The sequence below is a fragment of the Falco cherrug genome, chromosome Z, assembly GCF_023634085.1.
Source record: "Falco cherrug isolate bFalChe1 chromosome Z, bFalChe1.pri, whole genome shotgun sequence".
NCBI lineage: Eukaryota > Metazoa > Chordata > Aves > Falconiformes > Falconidae > Falco > Falco cherrug.
Window position 1 is genome coordinate 20,859,836 of NC_073720.1, and position 7,129 is coordinate 20,866,964.

General features: G+C 38.4%; 1 long non-coding RNA gene across 1 annotated transcript; it reads left to right on the forward strand.

Annotated features, from left to right (window-relative positions):
• The first annotated feature begins 1,562 nt into the window (after positions 1-1,562).
• On the forward strand, positions 1,563-6,574 carry LOC114016313 (uncharacterized). Its single transcript, XR_003560712.2, has 4 exons — positions 1,563-1,715; positions 5,662-5,722; positions 5,818-5,868; positions 5,948-6,574. It is a non-coding gene; the product is annotated as an uncharacterized LOC114016313 (long non-coding RNA).
• The last annotated feature ends 555 nt before the right edge of the window (positions 6,575-7,129 follow it).

Sequence of the window (7,129 nt, forward strand, 5' to 3'; positions counted from 1 at the left end):
AAACAATTAAAAGACTGTTTACACTGGTTGAGGAAAAAAAAAAAAAAAGAAACTTCTGAAAATCCCTTTTACAACATCCAGATCCCACCCTCCAATTCACATTATGTAACCCTCTGACGAGCTTTCAATACTTTCCAGTATTTCTTAAGAGGAAAGTGCTTCAGAGGTACAAAATGCATCAAAAAAGGCCTCTAATGCCCAGCAACATGATGGGATTTTCATAAAAGTGTGCAGTATTAGACATCTAAACATGAGTACGTCAGCCCAGACACTGACCAGTACATGGTACCACCTGGTAGCTCTCCAGGAGCACTTGCATGTGGAGATGAATATGTCTGCTGTACCTTTTCCGCTCAAGGGATCTGGAATCAAGGCAGAGATGCAGACGTCCATATGGAAAGTTGTCAGGGACTGAAAGACTAGTAAATTGTGCGAGCTAAATCTTGCCATGGAAGGGAGTGGGAGGAGGAGGGAGGAGAAACTTACTTCCACTAAAGGATCAAAGCAGAAAAGCAAATCCAAACTCATGAACTGAATGAAATGCATCATCTTAGCCTGCATTTGTGTTAATAAACTAAATTGCACTGAAGAACACTTCTGAGCACCATGCACATTCTTAAAACAGTCTGTGGTGTGGCTTTGGTTTAAATGAAATAACATTCTCTGAAATATGACCGTATTGGCTGGCTGGTTTTTGCATCCGCTGTGTAGATATCTGTTCAAAAGAAAATCCATCCATACAAAGCTGATGAATATCTCAGGAAGAAATCTCCTGAGGCAGATAAAGAATGGCAGAGGAATAAGGATTAAAGGTATCATACCTATGTATAAATATGGTTAAAATAAAGGGATACTTATGTCCTTGTCAAAGTAGAAATATAATACCAGGATTTATAGCTTAAGTCAGTTGCAAATTTATGCTGCACTAGACAGTCTAAAGCTAGTTAATATTGGCAATAAACAGCATGGTAAATTGACCAAAAGATTGATGCTGTGCTGGAAACAGTGGGGACTAGCACAAAAGATAAAAAGAAAGAAGAAAAATTATGGCAATTAATATGCCATCTGATGCTCTCCCCTCTGGGAAATTAACATTGACAGACTTTTTACATGATTTTTCAGAAATTATATGCCTTTGCAATTAGCTTTTATATGACACCCAGTTTAAGGCAGTGCATACTTCATGCTGTCTGGAGGCTTTTTTACTTGAATTACCAGCCCCTACTGGGGAAGAAGATGTCAGCAGGCAGTCAGAACTTCCACAGAGCACAACGATATTCCCAGGAAACAACAGCAGCAACCCTGTCCTATAGTGACTTACTTGGAAAACTCCACTCTTTGTTTCCAAGTTTCAATGAGTAAAAATTAGTTAAGTGTACCTGTTACCTGGAAGATTAATAAAAGCAGAAGCATTGTTTTCTGTCATTGACACAGCTAAGACCTTTTAACTGTTGCACAATTATAACAAAACCCATGACAATATGAACTACAATGATCCCAAGTGTAAATGAATAACCAAGCAGCTTTTTAAAGGTGGAGGAGAAGCATATTTATGGATTGATTGCGTGCTCTGATACAAGATAATGCTATCATACAATAGAAAATATTCCCTACCTGCTACCAAGATCAGTTTTACTGCTGAGGACACAGGCAGGCAACCTAGAGGCTCTCCAAGCATGACAGTGCATACTGCCACATCCAACAGTGCACACAAGGTAACTCCTCTCCTTGCTTTACGATTACTGAACAAAAAAAAAGGGAGGCAATGTTCCCCCAAATGGTATTTCAGAGGACAGAAAAGGTCCAAGAACAGGTCCAGCTTGGTCCCACTTACCTCTGCACAGCACTCACCCCCTCTACCTTTAAGAGCTCACTGTCTCAAAGGTCCAAATTCTTCAGTGTAACTGTAACTGCTTTGCAAAACAAAGCAGCCTTCATCTGGTTTATTTAGCTTAAGAATTTTCCTTATGTAAGGCAAAACTCAGGTAATCTACAGACATGAAAGCAATGCCTTTGCGGTTTGAACATTTTGCATTGATGGAAGGGGAGCATCTGAGGCAAACGGGACATAGTTAAACATCTCCTGCTCTTAGATATACCTGTTTCTTGCAACTCTCTTCAGGCTGCTCTAAGGAGTGTTAAAGTTTTTGACTTGCACAGGTTAGACCAAGGAGTGGAGAGTATGAAATTGGATTGCTGCTATCATTTTACATAAGTGCAGCTTGGTTGCAGCACAGAAGGGTTAAGCTCTGACTGTCAAACCTGCACCACCCAGATTATTCCAGCAGGCTTTCCACTTAAGCAAATACTTTTTCACTTCCAAATGTTTTTCCTAGATTTGAGCAGCAACTAAAGAACAATACAGCTGAATTAAAATAGAAACGAAAATCCCATGCGTTCTGCTGCTGGTGGAGCTTTTGCATTCACTAGTCAAATTTCTATCCTGTTTGACTATGCTATTACTATTTTTTTTCATTCTTTTTCCAGAGGCTGCCTGTAGTTACGCCTCATGAGAGTTATTGTTTCCACTGTTGCTTTTCTAATGCAATGCCCAGAATGGCATATTGCTTTGCTACATGTAATAAAACATTAACCAAAAAAGAAGCATAGAAAGGATCTGCCCACTAAAATAACAATAACATGCCTCTGACATGGGAACAGCATGGAAAACCTTCCATTCAGGACTTCCAAAGGTGTTCCTAGATCTGCAGAAACATCACTTACAGAAGATGAATAGCTGTATATATATACATATATATACACACACACACAGAGATATATATATATTTCTTACTGCAATCTGGAAGACAAGGAGGAAAAATGGCAACCATTATGAAAAACAAATAACACACCTTAAACACTCTTCTATTTGTGTTGTATTTGTTAATGAGGAAACTTCTCCTATCCTCACACTTACAATCTTGTATTGGAAGGCAGCAGTCTTTTAACACTGAAGACGAGTAGTTTTTCACCACACAGAGCTGCAACTGAAGTGGGCTCTCCCTCTACCATTCAAGAACAAAGTAGCTGAGGTCCCTCAGTTCTGTAATGTTGTTACTATTATTTCCCTTTCTCTCATATCTTCTTTAACAGACAAGCAATGTGGGATTATTATGCACTCCTCTACAGCAGTACACCTGGTTTTGATGACTATGGAGAACAACGTCAGTGCTAAAAGAACAGAGCTTCTTTATTTAGACATTTATTTAACCTTGATCATCTTTTCTTTGTGGTAGCTGCAAAGTAATTTCTACTACCACAGAAATAAAAATGTTTGTAGCTCCAGAAGCAGCAGGAGAGCAAGGTGAAAGGGTGAAGCAGCACATATGCACTAAGCTGCAATGCTCCATGCTCAGAATCCTCCAGGACTGATGAGGTCCTCTCCAACCCACAGACCTTCTCTGTCCCATTCCTTGAGAAATTTGTTCATAAACAAGCCTGGTTTCTTAATCCTTCAATGTGTGACTGTATGCTTCAGTGAAGGAAATTTTCACCATCTTATGTTAGATATCAGACTTAAGTGCTTCAGCTGGTATTCAGAGCTGTCTACATAGATAATGAAAGGCATCAGTGAGTCACTCATGGGAGGAGTTGGTTTGACCTTTCTCCCTTCACCAGCCATTCAGGCAGTTCAAAACTTTCTGCCTAAATTCAGGCTGCCTGCTGCCTTTCAGTGAGACATTGTTGCTTTTATTATTGACATCAACATGACATTTATATGTTGGGACTCTTCAAGATAAAGCCAAATCAATTTCATCTTCCCAAGAGAAATGCACTTAGACAAAACAGAATCAAGATTCAAATTAGTCCTCAAACAATTAAAAAACAAAACCATTCCACCACTCCAAATTATGAAAAAAAGAAAAGGACCACCAAAAAAGAGAGAAAAGTATCACAGTATGTGGTAGCTTCATGGCCTACTATATGTTTTTCTTTAACAGTTTCTGCAACATTGGAAAGTACAACACAATCCCATCCCACAGGAGAGGATTTAATGTAAAAATGCTAAGACTCAGAACATGCACAGTATTTAGATCCACATACTCAAATTTAAGTGTTGGCTTAGTGTCAGAGTCCTAAATGCACCTGAATGTGTTTTTTCACCAGATTATGTTATGTAAACCCTCTTTGTAAAACTCTTAATACAATCAAGGACAGATTTCCAGACACAGGTTGGTGCCTGAATACTTAAAAACATGTTTAGAGAAAAGTGAAACAAAAGTGACTAGCTCAGAACAGCATAGGATAGGACAGTACAGGATAGAAATAGAAATAGAAATAGAAATAGAATTAACAAATAGAAATAGAAATTGAAATAGAAATTGAAATTGAAAAGAATGAAATAGAATGGAATAGAATGGAATAGAATGGAATAGAATAGAATAGAATAGAATAGAATAGAATAGAATAGAATAGAATAGAATAGAATAGAATAGAATAGAATAGAATAGAATAGAATAGAATAGAATAGAATAGAATAGAATTAGAATAGAATAGAATAGAATAGAATAGAAAAGAAAAGAATAGAAAAGAATAGAAAAGAAAATAGAACAGAATAGAATAGAATAGAATAGAATAGAATAGAATAGGAGCCCTACAAGAATCACCTAGTCCAACTGCCTGTCCACTTCAGGGCTCTCCAAAAGTTAACACATGCTATTAAGGGCATTGTCCAAATGCCTCTTAAACACTGACAGGGCCAAGGCATTGATCACCTCTCTAGGAAGCCCGTTCCAGGGTTAGACCACCCTTTTGGCAAAGAAATGCTCCTTCATGTCCAGTCTGAACCTCCCCTGGTCCAGCTTTGAACCATTAGCAAATCAGGCTTCCCAACTCAACACCCAGATACTTCATTTGTTTCCATTCAAGAACAAGATTTTGGTGATGATAAGATATTCTACAAAAACATCTACTCAGTGTTCTGTCAAAAGAGAAAACTGAGGTTGAAGATTTACTAGGAAAGAGATAGAATAATGTGCCACATTATAAACCCATTATGTGCCAAAAACTTGACAAAAAAGCAGTTCTGGTCCTATAAATTTTGGGGAGAAAAAACAGAGAAAAGCAACAAGGTTGACTAGAAAAGCTCTTACAGATTCAGATGGGGAATGATTATGGAAACTAGATTCCATAGCCCAGAAAAGAGATGGTAGGTATGGGAAGGGATGTCAACAGGAAGACATGATGTATTATATTATATATATATATAATGTATGAATACTGTAAACGTAGGAGTAGAAGGGAGAACTTGAAAAGAGTATGACTGTTCCTTGCATTCTTCTGTACAAAACACATCTGTATCAAAGGAAAATGTGAGGTGGTAGACACAGATAAGCAATGGAGAGCCCCTAGATATAGGACCTCGTAGGTACCAGACACTTAAATGTGTTTAGAAAGCATTTGGGTAAGTTCAAGAAGAAAAATGGTGCAGGCAAGCTTTCACTTATATGAATGATGCTCCTGTTGGCTAAGGGAATCCTTGGCCACAAATTGCTAGAGTGTAGAAGACTGGCCTGGATAAGAATTATCATTCAGTTTCCCTGTTATATATTGCTTGGAACCAGCTAGCAGCCATTTGCAGAGACAAATTAGGAGAATAGGTGGACCTTCATATATGTCCTATTAAACTATTCATATGTTCAACATTGATTTTTCTTCTAGACTGGTACAAAAGAATAGCTGGTCATGAAGAGCAACAGGAAAGAACTATTCTGGTACACAGGTACCTTACCTCTAATTTTTTGTAACTGGTAGTATGGCTGCAGCCTGATTAGACACCTGTAAAATACACTGACATGCATTCCGAATCTTCCACAGCGATCCTCTGTTTCGCTGATTTGTGCCATCACACTCACAAGAACCATGTAAGTAAGTACTTATCAGATACATTTCTGTTGACACTGAGATCTCAGGCCTGCAGCCTCCTAAAGTCCAGCTGTTCCTCTAGGTACAACCATGAACAGAACAAAATGGAAGCTGTCTCCAGAAGGGAAAGTCCCGTACCATCTTTCACCCTGCAATGTTTCCAGCACATTACTTAACAACAAACAATCCAGAAAGTGAACTTTGTTCTGTATTATCACATTGGAGCTTTCCCACCTGCAGCCAAAGCAAGCGGTAGGATCACAAAGGCTGATTGCGTATTGATTTTGCAAGAGACTGCACATAACTTCAGAGAGCACCAATGACAGCTTTTGCTATCAACACACCTCACTTTCCAGCAAAGTTGGAAATAAAACCTTATTCACCTTTCAGCTGAAGGTTTTCTGTGCTGCTGACCATTTCTGATTAACCAGCTCATCTACAGGTGCTTACAAGTTAGATACTAAGCCTCTGAGATAAACAGGTCACTTCAACATAACTTACTTTTTTCCTTTCACAAGCGAATTGCTAAGAAACTTATACCTACCCCTCTGAGAAAAAGAACAGTGGAGCCCATAAAGCCTTCTGGATATTTTGTTTTTTACAATAATACTTTTCATTACATAGTTGATAGAGGAAAGCAATTTTCCTCCTCATGCTTACTTGCATACAAATCAAAAACACTGAGTATTTCTGGCTGTAGTAAATAACATAGTCATTAAAAGAATCCTACTTAACTCAGCCATGCTGGTATCTTGTGTGTTCTTTTGTCCCAAAAAACTATCCCTTTTGGCATGAATTACAGGTATTTCACTGGATGAGACACAAATACATACATTCCTGTTTCGGGGCTGTATCCGTCTTTCTGCTCTACATCTGCACAGTGCTTATTTGAATCTGGATGGCAGTCCATGACAGAAGCAAATGGGTTTTTTTAATCATTGCAGTAAAAGATTAGCGTAGATCAGCAGTCTAAGCATCAGAAATAAAAGCAAAAATCTCAGTGGTTTTGATTGCAAAGACATTTTCTTCCACAATGATACAGGTAATTTAGCTAATAGTTTTTAACTGTTGCTCATACTTCCTTACTGCTTGTCTGCTTACCCCAGCTACATGGAATGAGCACCAGAGCAGCACAGGGATAACACCATTTTAGGAAGCTAAACATGCCACATAACATTTGTTGTTGCAAGACATCCCTTAGTGCTTGTCAGGTTACAGATTATTTAGCTGTCCTGAGAATTTCCCTGACCTGAGTTAACTGTGG